Source organism: Lampris incognitus, chromosome 10 (genome assembly GCF_029633865.1).
Source record: "Lampris incognitus isolate fLamInc1 chromosome 10, fLamInc1.hap2, whole genome shotgun sequence".
In the NCBI taxonomy this organism is placed as follows: domain Eukaryota; kingdom Metazoa; phylum Chordata; class Actinopteri; order Lampriformes; family Lampridae; genus Lampris; species Lampris incognitus.
In genome coordinates, this window is record NC_079220.1 from 34,817,355 (window position 1) to 34,836,978 (window position 19,624).

The window sequence follows — 19,624 nt, forward strand, 5'->3', positions numbered from 1 at the left end:
AGGATGGACGGTTTGGAGACAAGCAAGAGAGGAAAGTTTGGGATGGCTTGGACATGTGTGGAGGAGAGATGCTGGGTATATTGAGAGAAGGATGCTGAATATAGAGCTGCCAGGGAAGAGGAAAAGAGGAAGGCCAAAGAGGAGGTTCATGGATGTGGTGAGGGAGGACATACAGGTGGTTTGGTGTGACAGAGGAAAATGCAGAAGAAAGGAAGAAATGGAAACGAATGATCTGCTGTGGCGACCCTTAACAGGAGCAGCCGAAAGTAGTAGATGTAGTAGTAGTAGTAGTAGTAGTAGTAGTAGTAGTAGTAATAGTAGTAGTAGTAGTTGCATGGCTGTGGGCAGGGGGAAACGATGTGTCATGTACATAAGTGCATGAAATGAAATGACAAAGAATTTCTGATTCTGATTCCTGATAAACAAAGTTGACCAATATTAGTATAATTGAGGAACATTATCAGGGAAGCCAAACTAATATAAAAATGTATTCAATCGGAATACTTGAAGACACTTGGGATAAAAGTGTTAATCAGTTACCAAAATGTTAAAAGCGATAGATGAAGTGTTGACCTCAGGTGGACCGTCAGTATTTAGACACAGCAAACATTAGCTGCAAGGAAACAGACCAGCTCTACAAGGCATCCTGCTAGTGGTCATACGTGAGAGTGACAGCATGATGATCATTAGTATTAGTCTCATCATTGCACTCACACCTTTTGTGCAGCTACTGTGATTCATTCTTCTGTTTACATTTACATCTTAGATCTGAAGATGATGTGGCTCATTAAAATCGCTTCACATCCTCTCCCCCTCTGATTTAAAGGTTCAAAAGAGACATCTCACAAAATCACTGGCCATATCTAAACTGAGATGTAAGGTAGAACAAACATGTAGACACACCCTCAACCCCCCCCCTCCCCAACACACACACACACACACACACACACACACACACACAAGCAAGAAAGCCAAATGGAGAAGTCGGCTATGACTGGTTCAGGTAAAAGAACTTAAAGGAAAAACTGGGAAAGACTTTGGTTTTCTTTTCTATTCTTCTTTCTTCTTTTTAATGATTTCCAATGTTGTGTTGGTTTAATATGAAACATTGTTCTGAAAAGTTTAGTTATGTAATTTTAAAATTACATTTCATCCATACTTCTTTTATTGGAAACAACAAATCTGCTCCAGGAAACAGACAACACCCACGCTTTGAATGATATTCTTTGTTTGTTCGTTGCCAAATAATTGTTTAATTACTTCTTCATCATGATCTTCAGATGACGGTAAAATAGTGATTTTTGAGGCAGGTGTTTTCACTTAACTTGGTGCAGTCAAGTCAGCTGAACAAACAACTACAGTCAAAAGTAAATGATTGATCTTGTCCTAAAATATAAATATGCAATGTTTGCAAAGACAGTGCTCATCCCTGCCCCATTGATATATACCACCCCTAGAACTATGGGACAGAAGAACACTGACAGAGAGGGAGAGGGAGAGAGAGAGAGAGATACTTTTGACTTTTAAAATAACTTTTATTTGCATCACAGTAAAAAACAAATACCCCATTCCCATCATGTCAACATCAAATAAACTGATAAAGCTAGAAAAAACAAAATCACATGCAGCATTACTCAATCAAAATACTCAGACCCACACACATGACCATAACGAATTAGAAATTGGGGATAAGTGACCCATCTTCACTTAGTGAACATAAAACACGTCGTAACCCCCACAAAGCCCTGAAAGAGTCCAGATTACTGGTCAGGGTGTAGAAAGTGTGCTCTATCCTCAGACGAGCCACCCCCAAACCCGTCATACTCTGCACCACAACAGTCCAGCCCTGACCTAGCATCTGATTCTTCCTGGTCTCCCAGATCGCTAGCTTAGCAATTCCGAACAGAAAATTGACTAGGACCAGAAGCAACCTTTTTCTTGCCGTGTATTTGGGCCCAAAAACAAACATGGGGATGGAGAAACCTTCACCCAAAGCTTCCACCCATTCCTGCAGTAACCTAAATAAGCCCACCAATCGAGGACAAGAGACCACTAAATGTTCTAACGTTTCCTTCTGAGTGCAGAAAGGACAGTCCTCCCCAGTGCTTAGATCCGGGTGAGCCCTGTGTCTGTTCATAGCTCTTGTTCCATGCATAATCCTCCACTGGAGGTCAGCCATCCATTTCTCAACAGGAGGCTTATACAGGACCCTCCACCTGCTTTTAGGGGTACCGTCTGAAGCAAAAACCTCAGTCCAGTAGCGGTCTAAGCATCGGCTTGGTGTCGATGCAGTTGCCCACTGGGGACTGGGGTTCGCGCCCCGGTCTCGTCAGACCCGACTATGGCCGGACTCGATGAAGCAGCAATCATTGGCAACGCTGTCCTCGGGAGGGGGGCGGAGTCGGCTTGTGTTCGTCATGTGAATGCATCTCTGTGTGTGTCGGAAAAACAGTGGTTCGGCCTGGATTCGCCTTGTCACGAAAGTGGGGAGGCGCTTTCCTTCGAGACTGCCGGCCGGAGAGATGCAGTTGGCGAACGCATGCAATACGAGGGTGGGTGTTTGAATTAAAATAGGGATCAATTGGCCACTAAATTGGGAGAAAAAAGGGAAAAATCAGAAATAAATTTAAAAAAAAAAAAAACCTCAGTCCACCTCGACTCCCTGACTTCAGCTAGAGGACGAAGGTTGAGTACCTTCACACAGCTGTAGTAAAACTGCTTCTTCCCACAAGAGCTGAAACTACCCAGCACTGGTGTACTCAGGGAAAGTAGCAGTCCGCTGCCCCCTCGCCATGCCCCAAATGCAGGACTGATGATCAGGGAGAGGGAAAAACGTACTCACTGTCATCATCCCATTGGTCAGCTAGAGCACAATTTTCAGCAAACACCCTCAGTGGCCCAGGCAGGGACTCCCAGACTTCCTCCACAACCCTCTTCAGCACTCGGGAGGACCTGATGTTGATGATGTCACCAAGTGTTTCCAAGGATGTTCTTGTAAGATGGCCCAGTTTGGTAATGCCAGCCTCAACAAACGCTGTCTGTACCGTCGCAGAGGAGAAAGTAGTATCTGCAAGGAAGTCATTGTGAAACAGCGGCTTCTCAAAAAGCCACATTCCTGGTCTAGGGTCAGGACTTCATGTGACCTTCAGCATCTGCTAGACTTCAACCACCGAGTTGTAAAAAGATGTGAATCCAGCTAGGTCAGCTTCTGATGAGCTCAGTAAAAAAAAATGTGCTTATCCAACCAGCTTTCCGAAGAGGCAGCCGAGCAAGAGTCAACCAGCAGTGACCGCAGCCATACCGCAGCCTCTGCGCCATCTGTAATCTGAAGGCCGCAGTTCTGGACCAAATGTCTATAAGTCCTTGTCCTCCCTCTGCCACAGGGAGATACAGGGCCGATGTCCTCAGCCGGTGCTGACCAAAACAGAAAAACTTCACCAGGAGCTTCTTCATCTCTTCTGCAAGGCATGGCGGTGGCACCAAAACAACGAGTCTGTGCCAAAAGATGAGGCAACCAGGTTATTAACTATCAGAGCTCTTCCAATTCCATTTATAAAACCTGGCTTCCACCTTCTCCAGCACTCCTCCCAGTTCTGCCTGTGAAAGTCCTCACTTCCCAGATATACTCCTAGAACTTTAATACCTCTTACCCCCCCACCTAAGATTCCCAGGAAGACTAGGAGTACTCCCCAAGTCCCACCGACTCACCAAACAAGCCTCACTATTTCCCCAGTTGACTTTGGCTGAAGAAGCCTTTTCATATAAGGCCAGGCTTTCTTTCAATTCCTGGACATCTCCCTCTCCCTGGACAAACACATTACCATCATCAGCATATGCTGATACAACAACCGAAGAGTGTTGCGCTAGCTCTGGCAGAGAGAGAGACCCATCAGCCTGCTCCTCAACCTACATAGGAGAGGCTCAATGACAATGCTGTAGAGCTGGCCTGAGATGGGGCAGCCCCGCCTAATCCCTCTCCCAACTGGCACAGGACAGATCAACCCTCCCCCCACCTTCCCTACACAATACACAGCACTATACAACAGCTTTATCCAGGAAAGGAACCCCTCCCCAACACCAAAGGCCTGCAAGGTAGAGAAAAGAAAAGTGTGATCTAAATGGTCAAAACCCTTCTCTTGGTCAATGGATGGACAAGATACCAACATTTATATGATATAGCTTGCATACATCAAACACATCTCTCATCAAAAACAAATTATCTATCATAGTCCTGTCTGGAACACAATAGGATTGATCCGCACCAATCAATGGTTCAATAAACAATTTCCGTCTGTTAGATAAAACTTTGGAGAGGATTTTATGGTCTGCACACAAAAGAGCTACTGGTCTCCAGTTTTCCAAAAGGGCTAAATCTCTCCTCTTAGGCAGCAGAGAGAGAACTACATGCCTGCAAGAAGCAGGAAGTGTCCCTTTTTTAAAGCACTCTTTAAAAATGTGCAGAAGATCCTGTCCCAAAAGACTCCAGATGTGTTTAAAAAAGTTGGATGGTAAGCCGTCTAATTCCTGGAGCCTTGTCCGACACCATGTGAGACATCACAGTTCATCTAGAGTTATGTCCATGCTCAGTGTATGCTGTTCTGCTGGACTCAGCTGGGGAAAGCCCTGTAAAAGCTCCACAGCAGAGTCCACATCACAGCCCTCTGCCCTGACCAAGTCTGTGTAGAAGTCCACTGCATGCTTCCTCATCTCAGTGGAATCCGTGGTCACCTTTCCATCAGGGAGACGAAGACACACCATCTGCTTTTTTTGAACCACTGACTTCTCTAAGTTAAAGAAGAAAGCAGTTGGTGCATCCATGTCTTGGAGTCTGGTGAAGCATGCTCAGACTAAAGCTCATTTAGCTCTCTCTCGCAGGAAGGAGTTCAGCTGCTGTCTTTTACCATGTAAAAGATTATTATGCTGCTGATCAAGCTGTGAGTTGGAAACATCTTCCAGGTCTCTTAACGTGTCTTCTAACTCATGTACAGCTCTCTTAATGTTGGCTGTGGAATTGTATGCATATTGCTGGCAAAAAAAACCCTGATCTGGGCCTTTCCTACCTCCCACCATTGAGTTAGAGAAAGAAAACTTCCTTTCTTAGATCGCCAACAATCCCAAAACAATTTAAAGTTTTCACAAAAATTGTGATCATGTAGTAATTTAATGTTAAAATGCAAAAAAAAAAAAGTTGGGTTTTCTAGTGGGAGATAAGATCAGTTCCATTAAAACTACATGATGAGTGGTAAAAACAACTGGGTGGATCTGACAATTAACAACTTGAGCTGTAAAGGAGCTAGAAACGTAAAACCTGTCCAATCTAGCTGCACTAACTCTGCCATCTGACATTTTGACCCAAGTGTACCGTTTGACTGAAGGGTGTTTCATCCTCCACACATCAACCAAATCAGATTTCTTTAAGACATGGGACAAAACAGAGGATGACTGAAGATGTGGCTCCTATCCAGTCCTATCTAAGGTAATGTCTGTGCAGGAATTCCAGTCTCCACCCAATACAATACACCCTCCTGGATTAATGCCACCCAATTTGTCCTGCAACATCTTAAAGAGCCCTTCGCGCTCAGAGCCGTTGTTTAGAGCATAAACATTAATACAAATAAACTTAAACGTCCCCTATTTCCGCTGCCACCATAAGGGCCCTGCCCTTCACAATATCTGTGCTGGGCAGGATGTTCACATTTAAGGCATAAGAAAATAAAATGGCAACTCCTGCACTAAAATTGGTCCCATGGCTAAGGGCATGCTGCCCTGCCCACCATAAACCCCAGTCTATTTCATTAATGCTGTCACTGTGTGTTTCTTGTAGAAAAACCACATCTAGTCCTTTCTGTGTGATTATTTCTGTTACTAAGGCTTATTTCTGTGCATTTCTACCCCCATTCATGTTTAATGAAGCCACCTTGAAACCCTGCATAGGAGGAGAAGAAAGACAGACCAGTGAGAAATCAGACAGAAAAAGACAGCTGAGAAGAAACAGCAAGTGTTGCATGATCATGGTACATCTAAACTACGAGATTCATTTTCTTCCCCATTTCAAATCTTCACCATTTCAAATCTCTCCTTAGACCAGTAACATGTTTCTTTAGACGGTAACGTTTCTTGCTATCCAGTACATCTAACCCCACATCCTGCCGCAGTGTAGTAACTGATCGAATGAATTTGTCAGCGTCAGGAAAATACTTCATGACATTCTCAGATTTGCCATATGTCTCATCTAGAAAACGGTCGGTCTCCTCCAGTGAGTATAAGTTTACACTCTGAGAGTCACTGTCCGCTACAGAAACATTATCAGATTCAGCTTGACGCTCCATACCAGTCACATTGTCACACCACCCATCAGGCTTCACTACCTGCTCCTCTGCCCCACTGTTCATTTCATCCTGCAGCTTCTCTGCCCCCTGTACTGAAACCTGCTCCGACCTCCCCATGTCGTTTTCACTCTGCACTGTCCAGACCACAGGGTCAGCCTCCACCACCCCGCTAAATTATCCGTAGACACAGCCGCACGCACCGGTGTAGCCACCAGCCTCACTCTGCACAGGAGGAGCGGCCTCGCTACCCATTGTCAGCCGCAGCGGCCCGATGCTGGCCACCCTCAGCCACATCGGCCCGCTGCTCACCACCGTCAGCTACCTCGTCCGCAGCGGTCTGTTGCCCGCCACCGTCAGCCACATCGGGCGCAGCGTCCCGCTGCTCTCCGCCGTCAGCCACATCGGCCTGCTGCTCACCACGCTTAGCCACATCGGCCCGCTGCTCCCCTCCACGTTGTCACACACAGCACGCGCTGCGTGCTGTCTATGCGGACAAGCAATCCGCTTGCGACCCCCATCTCCACACGCAAAGCACTTCATAGTCCCGGAGCTAGCATATACCATGTAGAAACCCTCCTCATGCTTAACACGGAAAGAGACATTCAGTGTCTGGGTCGGAGAGTTCAAATACATGAACACCTGTCTCCTCAGAGATTGAACATGCTTCAATTTGGTGTCCTCACACCCCAGATTCACCGTCCGGAACCCACTCGCAAGCTTCCCGAAGCGCCTCAGTTCTTGCGCCAGCACCTCGTTGGAAATAAAAGAAGCGGGGAAACGAGTGTAAACTCGTCGTTTACCAGTAAGCCGTTTTCGATCAGCTGGTTGACCAAACCCTGTTCCTTCAAAAATACAACCACCGCTTATACATTAGTGAAGCAAACGAGATGTTTCCATGCCCCACCTCTTCTCCTACTGCCAACAGCATCTGCTCCACCGCGGTACGGGGCTGCGGCGCTATCCTCACTCCGTGCCTCAGACACAGGTACGGCGTCTCAAGTGACGCCATGCCCGGCACGAAGCACGGCTCACCGTCCGCCAAAAACAACGACCACACATGAAACTACACTAAAACAACCACAACCACAATATAATCATACAATCAACACGGTAGGAAAAAGAAAAGAGGGAAAATCGAGAAAAAGTCACAGATTCTCCGCCAAACTCACCACGCTCTCCACCACCAAAACTCCCAGCATGCAGTGAAGAGAGAGAGCGAGAGAGACTTTCTCTGACTTTCAACAATACTTTAATAAAAATCACAAGAAAATGACAACACAAAGACCAACATGGTCAGTAACATCAGATTCACAGAATCTAAATCATCTCAGGACACTCCCCAAGATCAGCTCATCGTCAACAATACAGCAAAGCACATTTTTATAACACCACACATTGCGAAAACTTTCCAGATCATCCATCAATTTGAAGTAGCAAAAATGTACTTTTAAACGAGCTCTTAACATTTTTATAAACACAAAAATAGCATCATCATCCCCAGCTTCCTCCATTATGTTTCTTCTGCTCAGGTACACGGCCATCTTTGCACTCCTCAGAACGAAATTAAGAAGCTGGCATTTGGCCTTGTTTTTCCGAGAGTACCTGTAGCCCAGAATGAATATGGGTTTGGAAAAGACCTCCCCAAACAACCCAAAAACATTTTCCAGTAATGTAAACAGTGGCAGCAGTCGACAACATTCCATGACGCAATGAAAGACAGTTTCACGATTAGAGCAAAATGGGCACTCATGGCTAACATCAGAATTAATAACAGAGACAAAAGCATTAACAGCCATGACACCATGTAAAACCCTCCACTGCAGGTCTGCGGCTCTTTTGACCAATGGTGGTTTGTGCAGCGCTCTTCACTCAGACCCAATACTGTCCCTCAGACCTAAGTGAGCCCTCCATGGGGTGTCAGGTTTACCATTTAATTTGTCCCTGTGCAGTACTTTAACATACATTTTGTACACTGACCTTCCATTTGGATCCTGAAAAGAAAACACAGAGGGATTCTCACTTTTTAAAAGAGGTCCTGTACAGTCCTTAAAATCTGGGGAAATGTTCAGTGAAGGGAAAACATCCTTCTCATCAGGTCTAACAGAGCCATTATAACGCTGGACCAGAGATAGAGCGTGAGAGAGATACAGAAAATAAGTGCGGAGTAAAACTTGGCGACAAAAGAACAGAATACTTCAATCAAGGGCAAGGGGTGAGACAGGGCTGCAGTTTGAGTCCAAACCTGTTCAACATCTACATCAATGAGCTAGCGATGTTACTGGACCAATCTGCAGCTCCTGGCCTCACCCTAAACAACACAGAAGTTAAATTATTGCTCTATGCAGATGACCTGGTGCTGTTGTCACCCACAGAACAGGGTCTACAGCAGCGTCTGGATCTGCTAGAGAAAAACTGTCAGAACTGGGCCCTGGCAGTAAATTTAACAAATGCAAAAATTATGATCTCCCAGCAGACGCCAAGGTGCCAGTAAAGTAGACACTTATTTATTCTAGGTAACATCCCCATAGAGCACCCATTAAATTATGATTATCTGGGACTGAAAATCAGTGCCTCGGGAAACTTTAGTGTGACAGTGAATGCACTTAAAGATACAGCCCAAAGAGCTTTCTATGCAAAAAAATAAAATTCTATAAAATATTACATTACATTACATTACAGTCATTTAGCCCAGTGGTTCTCAACCTTTTTGGGGTCCTGGACCCCCTACGTATTTTTGATCTACCCTGAGGACCCCTCCACCTGATCTTGGGGGAGGGGGGTTGCAATTTGATAGAAACAGTAGAAACTGCATTTTAAATTGCATTATAGCATTTATTCACTCTTTGGGGAAAAATAAGAGCTTTCAGTTGTAACTTAGATATAGTTAACAAAACAGAATTCTTATGCAGTAACTTTCAGATATATGTAACAAAACAGAATATGTATTCAGTAACTTTCAGATATATGTAACAACATAATTTTTATGCAGTAACTTTTAACAATGCAAACGGGAGCGAGATCTCTTATTAAAATACAATAAATTACACTTGTGAAACAGATGTAATTAGAGAAAAAAGTCCTGTTACCCTTTATAGTTTAGGTAGATAACGGTCTCAGTCACATTTGAGTAAAATAATCCTATTTCTATAAATGTCGTAGGATCTTTTTTTTAAAGATATTTTATTTTCACGGATCCCTTGCAATTACACCACGGACCACTAGGGGTCCGCGGGCCCCCGGTTGAGAAACACTGATTTAGCCGATGCTTTTATCCAAAGCGACTTACAATAAGTGCATTTAACGTAGGAAATCAGGAGAACTACTAGTCATCAGAGGTCATAAGTGCATCTAAACAAGCATCTAAGAGCAAAACCAGTGCTAAAGTAAAAGTGCAAGAAAGAGATTTTTTTTCTTTAATGAGTGAATACAATAAGTGCTAAGAACAAGTAACAGGGTAATAGTTATTAAAGAGGTCAGTTTTCAACCTGCGCCGAAAGATGGGCAGCGACTCTGCTTTCCTGACATCAGTGGCGAATTCATTCCACCACTGTGGGACCAGGACAGAAAAGAGCCGTGACCGGGTCGATCGGCAGCAAGGGCCTCTGGGCGACGGGGCAACCAGGCGTCCCGAGGCAGCAGAGCGAAGTGGTCGGGCGGGGGTGTAGGACTTGACCATGGCCTGGAGACAGGAAGGCGCTGTTCCTTTCACTGCCCTGTAAGCTAGCACCAGAGTCTTAAACTGGATGCGAGCAGCTACTGGGGGCCAGTGTAGGGACATGAGAAGGGGAGTTGTGTGGGAGAACTTAGGGTGGTTGAACACCAGACGAGCTGCAGCTTTCTGAACAAGCTCCAGAGGTCTGATGGCCGACGCCGGGGCGCCAGCAAGGAGGGAGTTGCCGTAGTCCAGCTGGGAGATGACCAGAGCCTGGATGAGCACCTGTGTAGCATTCCAGCCGGACTTTATTCAGACGATGCACTCCAATGACGAATGATGGGTCCATGGTGCGGTATCAGACAATTTATTGCAGCATTTCACTAGTCACACCGTAGACACACCATAGAACCACCGTAAGAGCTGAAAGCATATACAAAAAACAATCATTAAATTATATGTGCGACCACGTTTCCCCCATAGCTAGCCACCAGTACGGGGTGCATAGCACTAGCTAGCATTAGCTTATCATTAGCGATCTCCAAATCACAAAGAACACATTGTAAATAAAAACATAACGAAATTCGAATTAAACAGTCAATCGGCACTCATACCTGTTCGCCTTCAAGCTAGGTGCTAAATAAATGATGATGATCAATGAATTATAAATTGTGAATTCGTTCTGTGCATAGCGAACATGACCATCGTGTTCAACTTTCAGTTTTGATCCGCCGTTTTCTCGCAGCGGCGCACAGCATCATGGGAGACCAGAGTTTTTCAAATAAAGGTCACATAACAAAAGGAAGTGTAATTCGCTGTTAATATCAATCAGGACTGTACTTTAGGCACCAAATACAAATCAATAATGAGCACCGTACAAATCAATAATAATAAAAAATATTATGACAAAATTATATGGGTCATTTACACTCCCACCAAATCATTAATGTTTTGAAATAGAAAATCAAGCATAAGCAAAAACAAATGATTTCTCAACTCAAAATGACCATAAACCATAAGTATCGTGGGAAAGGAGTGTCAAGTATTTTAAAACAAAATAAAAAACGCATCTCAAGAGATGCAAGGCATGTGTTAGTTAGTAACTAACTAGTCACCATCTAGTAACAAGACCAGTTTTTGAACTGGCCGTTCAAGCACTGTCTGCTTGGTGAGCTGTTCACCTTTTTTGCCTAGGTTTCTATCCCCTAGACAGATCTTCACCCTCCTAACCAGTCCATCTCTATCTACTACAGTCTCTAAAACTCTACCCAACCTCCATTCATTTCTAGGCAGATCATCTTCTTTCATCAACACTATATCCCCTTCCTGTAGGTTTCTTTTTGGGGTGTGCCGGCGCTGCCTGATGGCGATGTTGGATAGATACTCCTGTCTAGCGACCCTCCCAAAGTTTGCAGGTGCATAGCTCCGGGGAATGTCTGTCTTCTCCATGTTGGTAAGGTCATTTTTCCATCTCTCCCACCGTGGGCGAAGTTCATCAGTCAGAGGATCATCCCAACCCGTTCCATGTCTGCACATTTCCTGCAGTACTCCCTTTCCGATGAGCAAGAATTGGGCGACAAACCCTAGGGGGTCATACAAGGAGGCAACCGTAGACAGTATACCTCGGCGTGTTGCAGGTTGATCCTTGAGATTGACGTTGAACTTCAAGCAGTCTGACTCGATGTACCATTGGATCCCCAACGCTCTTTCTGAAGGTAGGTCATCCAAGGTAAGGTTAAGATCTTTGATTTCTGATGCACGTTCAGATGACGGTATGCTTTCTATCACAGCTCTGTAGTTCGACACAAATTTGTGGAGTCTAAGGCCACCCAGGGCACAAAGTTCTCTGGCTTCTCGAGCGAGCTGAATAGCCTTCTCTGTACTGTCCATACTTGCGACACCGTCGTCGACATAAAAGTCTCTCAGAATGAACTGTGAACCTAGGGGGTATAGGTCTCTGTTCTCAGTAGCCAGGTACTTCAAGCCGTAGTTTGCGCAACCAGGCGATGAGGCAGCACCGAAGATATGCACCCTCATTCGGTACTCTTGAGGTTGCGTGCTGAGATCTCCTTTCTTCCACCACAGGAAGCGCAGGTAATCCTGATCCGTCTCGCTCACGTGGAATTGGTGAAACATCTTTTCTATGTCGCACGTCAACGCAGTAGAATGCAGTCGGAAGCGAAGGAGAACCCCATTGAGTTTGTTCATCAAGTCGGGTCCGGTGAGCAGATGATCGTTTAGACTGGTTCCCTTGTATTTGGCAGAGCAGTCGAATACCACGCGCAGTTTGTCTGGCTTCTTGGCGTGGTAGACACCATGATGAGGTATGTACCATTTTTCTCCTTCCTTCCCATCATCATGTACTTCCTCTGCGTCACCCTTTTCTATGACATCCTCCATGAACTTGATGTACTGTTCTTTGTATCTTTCATCCTTTCACAGCTTCCTCTTCAGATGGCTGAGACGAACGATGGCAAGCTGTTTGTTGTCAGGTAGGTTGGGTCTCTCCTTAAAAGGTAAGGGCATTTCGTAGTGACCTTGACTGTTCTTCTGGATGCCGTTTTTGAGTTTGTCCAGGAACAAGATATATTCCTGGGACACCGTCTTTTCATCCTCCTTGGCATCTTTGAAGTCGGACTCCAGAATGCGAATAGCATCTGCAGGGGTGACTGGCGGGAGCTGCTTCACAGCTACCCGGAAACAATGTCTCGCCACGCTTGGAGTGTCAAGGCACGGTGAAGAGCAACCCACGATGCTCCATCCAAGGTCGGTTCGGATTGCGTAAGGCTCTTCATTTCCTCCTGCTATTACATCTCTTGGTGCCATTGCCCTCGCACAGTTGTATCCTATTAAAAGACCAATATCACAATCTTGCAGCGGTGGAATCTCGTCTATGACTGCGGAGAGATGATTCCATTGTCTGGTTGTTTCACTTGTAGGAATGTGGGCGCGGTTCACCGGTACACCGTCCTTAGCGTAGGCAGGAGGAAGGTCGATGTGGAGGGAAGATCTGTAACCGCGCACACGAAGCCCCGAGACTCGTTGGCTTTTCACGATAGTGTCACGTCCTATCATTGTCGTTAACTTCAGTTTCACTGGACAGGACTCTGCCTTTAGAGCGCTGCTCACTTCTTGGTCGACGAATGTGGTGTCACTCTGTGTATCCAGCAGGGCGTAGACAAGTTTTTCTGTTCCTGAGTTGTTCTTGGACGACACCCATACGGGCACAATCATCGATGTGTTGGTAGACTGTCCAGTCGTGACGGCATGTGACATTGCAGTCGCGGCAGCTTCTGATTCATTAGCGTTGCTTGGGGGAGTGATTTCCCGAGCTGCAGACGGTTCCCTTTTCACGTGGTTGTCATTGTGAAGACAGGTGGGGTGTTTGCCTTTGCAGGTGTTGCAGGTATGTCTATGTCGACAGTCATTCGCGCTATGGCCGGGTTTGGTGCAGCCATAGCAGAGCTTGTTCTCTTTCACGAATTCTCTTCTCTCCTCCAGAGTCTTGGCGATGAACTTGGGACATGCATGTAGCCCGTGTTGACTGTCTTGGCAGAACGCACAGGGTTTTTTTTCCTTTCCGCTGGCTGGCTTTTGCTTGTCACTGTCCGTTTCAGTTTGCGTACTCAGAACACTCGCCTTGTTCCTCTTAGGGTCCCTGTTATTCGGTTTCGCTGTGCTAGACTCGGAGTTGCGTAAGGCATAAGGTGAGGTGATCGGATTGCATGCGATCGCTGCCTCCTTTGCCATGAAGGTGGTGAAGTCCTTGAAGCTGGGGAATTCTTGATTCCTGTCCAAGGCTTCCGTAGCCTTCCTGTTCCATCGAGATGCTGCCCAGTCTGGCAGTTTGTGGACCAGCTTCATGTTCTCTTCACAGTCGTTCAATATTTCGAGGCTCTTCACATGAGACATTGCGTCTTGGCAGGCGTTCAAGAAGTCGGAAAAGTCTCTAAGTCCCTCTGCATCCCTTGGTTGGATTTTTGGCCACTTTGTGAGCCTGTCTCTGAAGGCTCTCTGTATGACGAAGGTCTGTCCGTATCGGTGATTCAGTTTGCTCCATGCGTCCTTGTAAGACTCGCCATCGTTTCTGTAGAAGGTCCCTTCCAGTGTCTTACGAGCTGGGCCGCCTACATATTTCCTCAAGTAGTAAAGCTTGTCTGCTGAGGAGATGGCCTTTGAGTCAATGAGTGACATGAATGAAGTTCTCCACTCAATGAGCTGAATGGGGTCGCCATTAAATACCGATGGCTCTGGCACTGGAAGTCTATTCAGGGCTATACTATCTTGGAGGGCCCGGGCGAGGGACGACACGTTTACGTCAGGTGATGATGCCGTTATATTGAGGGTTTGGTTGCTGGTAGCTGGGGAGCCGTGAAGATTTCTTTCAGGATAATTAGAGTGGACACTGCCGCCCTGTGATGTTCCCTGGTTATAGACTTGAAGTCTGGCCCGCGCAGCCCTTACGTCCTTTTCTGCCTGTAGACGTTCAAGAGCGCGTTTTTCAACTTCAAGCTGCCACCTTTGTTGCTCCTCTAACGTCCTTCGTTGCTCCTCTAGTGTCCTTTGTTGCTCCTCCAAACGTTGTATCTTCTCCCTTTGCTTATCTTCTTCAAGCAACCCTTCGAACTCTGCTTCCTTTGCTGCAAGCTCTGCTGCCGCGTCCACACGTTTGACTGTTAAAGTGCTGCCTTCGTGGCTGTGGACTGACTTTTACACTCTTGAGACAGTGGATCCATAGATTGAGCGCGCATAGCCGCCCTTGAGTAGCTCCTTGAGACGTCGTTGTGCTTGTTCTGCATCAAAATCTAAATCGATGTCTACAATCCTCTCATAGGCGATTTTCTTAATCTCTGTTGTAGCTGCCTCACATGCATCAACACGGCTTCTCATTTCGGCTGAGGGGGTGAAGTGACCTCGTATGTCATTATAGGTGTTCAACACAGCCTCTTTATCCTTCTCCAAAGTATCAAGCAGAGATACCAGCTCAGTTTCCTTGAGGTCTTTCTTTAGCCGCTCTCTTGACTCACGAGCTCGACTCTTCCATTTTTTGTACGCTGAGAGGACCTTTCTCTCCTTCTTCCTCACCTCCTCTTGTTGCAGTTCCAGCATTTTAGGAGTCGAGATCTTCACTCGAGTCGAGCGTCGGAGGCTATCCCCATTTTATTCTTCAAGTTGACTTTGGAGGCTACTTAGTGTTTCTTCCTTAGTTTGAATTTCCTTCTCTAGGTGTTCTATCTCGGGTGTCTCTAGCGTTTCGTTGAGAGCCTCTTGTAGCTTACTAATTTTAAGCTGTAGTATATTTATCTGATTCTCTAGCTCTGACTGTGGGGCAGGATTCTCTGTTTCAGTCATAGTCAATTCTGCCATGATAAATGTGATGTAATGAATTGTTTGCCTTTACTATAGCCCATAGACTACCCGAAGAGAGGAGCAGAGAACCTGGTATAGCTACAGACTGCTTAGAGGACTAGAGCCCATTACTGTAGGCTGACTGTTATATTACTGACTGCAAGGTTATAATATCAATCTCTCCACTGAATACAACATTTGGTTACCATTCAGACTGTATAAATCATGCATTAAACATTTTCCCCCTTTTTTTTTAGTCAACAGGAAGGATGATCAGTAAATGGATAGTAATAATAATAACAGTCAATAAACAAAGTCACTTGATTCACTTGTTACTTTGTGTGAACTTATTTGTTCTATAAAGTCCCATCAGCTTCACATTGAGAAACATCAAATTCAATAAATGTCCATTGTTGTTGATGTCTTTTTCTTCTTAAACCTTTTCTTCTCAAACCATATGTTTATCAATGTTCTCAGTGAAGATGAATTGCTCCTTATCAATCAATGAAATGTTCCATACCTTTAGAGTCTGACCGTCACACCAAACCTTCAAGCCAGCTGCCTGGTGAGAGTAGAGTTCCTTTGTCTAGAAGACCCGTAAAATGGCGCCGAGTTGCCAGATGAAATGGCGCCAAGACGCCCGATGAATTGTCCCTTGTAGACTAGTAGCAACTTAGCTCCGTGGCTCGTCCTCATAGACCTCCACTGGCAGCGTGGTGGCGGGGTTGATGAAGAGGCTAGCTCTTACTGTAGCATTCCAGCCGGACTTTATTCAGACGATGCACTCCAATAACGACTGATGGGTCCATGGTGCGGTTTCAGACAATTTATTGCAGCATTTTACTAGTCACACCGTAGACACACCATAGAACCACCGTAAGAGCTGAAAGCATATACATAAAACAATCATTAAATTATATGTGCGACCACGTTTCCCCCATAGCTAGCCACCAGTACGGGGTGCATAGCACTAGCTAGCATTAGCTTATCATTAGCGATCTCCAAATCACAAAGAACACATTGTAAATAAAAACATAACGAAATTCGAATTAAACAGTCAATCGGCACTCATACCTGTTCGCCTTCCAGCTAGGTGCTAAATAAATGATGATGATCAATGAATTATAAATTGTGAATTCGTTCTGTGCATAGCGAACATGACCATCGTGTTCAACTTTCAGTTTTGCTCCGCCGTTTTCTCGCAGCGGCGCACAGCATCATGGGAGACCAGAGTTTTTCAAATAAAGGTCACATAACAAAAGGAAGTGTAATTCGCTGTTAATATCAATCAGGACTGTACTTTAGGCACCAAATACAAATCAATAATGAGCACCGTACAAATCAATAATAATAAAAAATATTATGACAAAATTATATGGGTCATTTACAACCTGTGCCATCTCATCGGTGAGGAATGGGCGAATCCTCCTGATGTTATAGAGGAGAAATCTGCAGGAGCGAGCAACCGATGCAACGTTTTCAGCAAATGACAGTTGGTCGTCCAGGATCACACCCAGATCCCTCACAGTCCAATTTGGCATCACTATGGTGTTGTCAATGGTGATGGCCAGGTCTCAGTGCGGGCAACCTTTCCCCGGGAGGAACATTAGCTCTGTCTTGTCCAGATTGAGCTTCAGGTGGTGTGTCGCCATCCACTCCGAGATGTCAGTCAAGCACGCAGCAATGCGTGTCTCTACTTGTGTGTCAGAGGGAGGAAAGGACAAGATCAGCTGGGTGTCATCGGCGTAACAATGGTAAGAGAAGTCATGCGAGCGAATAACAGAACCCAGGGATGTTGTGTACAGGGAGAAGAGGAGACATCTCAATTAAAATCTGGTCCAAAATCTTTCACAGTGTCATCCTGCCCATTGCAGTATATGGAAGTGAAGTATGGGGTCCACTCAGTCAGCACAAGTACACTAGATGGGACAAACATCCAATAGAAGCCCTGCATGCAGAATTCTGCTGAAAATTGCTAAATGTACCAAGAGAAACACCAACAAATGCATGCAGGGCAGAATTAGGCCATTTCCCATTAATAATAAATATCCAAAAAAGATCACTTAAATTCTGGATGCACCTTAAATCAAGTCCCCATGACACATTGCAATTTAAAGCATTCCAAATCTAAGACCTAAGCCCCAAAAAGAGTCACGTCAGTCAGCTGGTTCTGAAACTAACTAACCTGTAACCACTAACATAGATGAGTTTCAGATTAGCACTGCTAACCAACCACAAATTGGAGTAAACAAAATCATCAAACAATGCAAAAACTCATATTTGGAACACTGGGACATAGAAACCAAATTACAACACAAAGCACAATGTTATCGGGCCCTAAAAAGAGATTACAAATTGGCTGACTATTTCTCCACTGACCTTACCAAGTACAGGCTCAGTGACCACAGTCTAGCCATTGTAAAGGGCAGACACACAAAAAAAAAATCTTGCCTACCAAAAGAGCAAATAATATGTGGCTACTGTACGGCAGGTGAGATCGAGACAGAGATGCACTTTCTCCTAAATTGTGAGAAATCCCTAAATTGTGAGACAATTTGTGAGAAAATAAGAGAAAAATACTAGGAGAAAACCAGATTCCAAATGTTCTACTCCTGGATGAGAAAGAACAGTGGCCACTTATTTTAGGAGAGGGCCAAAGTTCAAACCTTGCGGCATAATATGTGTCAGTGTGTCAGGGTCAGTGAGTGACCAAAACACCGTCAATTTCTGTTCCAATCACTGTTCCAGTTAATGTCAATTACTGTTCAAATATTGGTCTTTATTTCTACCAGTTCAACTCATTCCCTTTTCCATTTATTTTACTTATTTATTTTTTTGTTTAATACTCTATTAGCCTACTTCACTGTCACCTGCGTTGGCAACATTGCAATAAATGCAGTCATGCCAATAAAGCATTATTGAATTGAACTGAACTGAACTGAATTGAATTGAATTGAATTGACTTGAATTGCATTGAATTGAATTGAATTGAATTGAGAGAGAGAGCGAGAGAGAGAGAGAGAGAGAGCGAGAGAGCAAGCGAGAGAAGGAGAGAATGAAACTTCAATAAAAGTCAAGATAATTCTCCAGTGCTGTGGGAATCAAGAGGTTGTAAGGGGGAAAAGTGAGAGGAGGAAAACCCCTTTGCATTTTAATGAAAACTTTGAATTGACCGTAAATAAAGGAAGGAATACAACACCACATAAACAAAAAGCAAGCGAAGACAGCATCAGCTTTGAGGGGTTTGATGGAATTTTTAACCAGGCAGAGTGTGATTGTCCCTAGTAGGCTGAAGGGTGGCCGGGCTCACTCAGGAGAGATGATAATGCATTGCCACTCAGGCTTAGACCCATCAAGTCCACACAGTCATCAGGGGACTGCTGGAGGATGGCAAATAGGCTGTTTGAAGAATTCACAAGATCCTCATAGAAATCACTTAAGCAGGATATTGAGTTGTGGTTGAAATTTTGTGGCTGATGTGTGACTTTGGGTGCAATTCTGGGTGGCCAGAAGAAAACTTGGATTTCATTCTGTGCTTTTTGTTTAAAAAAGTTCAAGATTGAAATATTACTGTTAGATTGATAAGAAAAGATACTACACTGCATCTAAGCCAAAAGGCCAAGAAGTGATGGAAAATTACTATTAATGACATTACTAAAATGCCAGATGAGTTGCATAATCGCTGTGTAACTCTATGTATATACCTCCTTGATCCTGCTAGCTTACTCAGATTGTCTAATCAGGGGTTTCTGACTGTCACAAGCTATTTTTTTTACTGCAGATAGTGACCTGGAACGTTCCAACATCTGGAACTTGTCAGAGCATGTATAGCTTCTGACATCAGCTCTTGTTTCATTCTTCATTGTGCTGCAAGAACCATGAAAATGTGGATGTCCATCATCAAGAAGAGATGGCTATGCTGGTATGTCATTTTTCAAACAATGTTGTGCACCAAAAACAACAGCAGCAAACAATGTAAACAGTCATGACAATAATCTTCCATCCATCCATCCATCCATCCATTATCCGAACCGCTCATCCTGCTCTCAGGGTTGCAGGGATGCTGGAGCCTATTCCAGCAGTCATTGGGCGGCAGGCGGAGAGACACGCTGGACAGACCGCCAGGCCATCACACAGGGCCGACATAAACCCACACACCCACACACATTTACCTATGGGTAAATACCTAAGGGCAATTTAGTATGGCCAATTCATCTGACCTACATGTCTTTGGACTGTGGGAGAAAACCGGAGCACCCGGAGGAAACCCACACAGACACAGGGAGAACATGCA

At 44.9% G+C, this 19,624-nt stretch overlaps 1 pseudogene; it reads right to left on the reverse strand.

Moving 5' to 3' along the window:
- Positions 1–18,848: 18,848 nt before the first annotated feature.
- On the reverse strand, positions 18,849–18,960 carry LOC130120166 (U2 spliceosomal RNA; annotated as a pseudogene).
- Between the last annotated feature and the right edge of the window lie 664 nt (positions 18,961–19,624).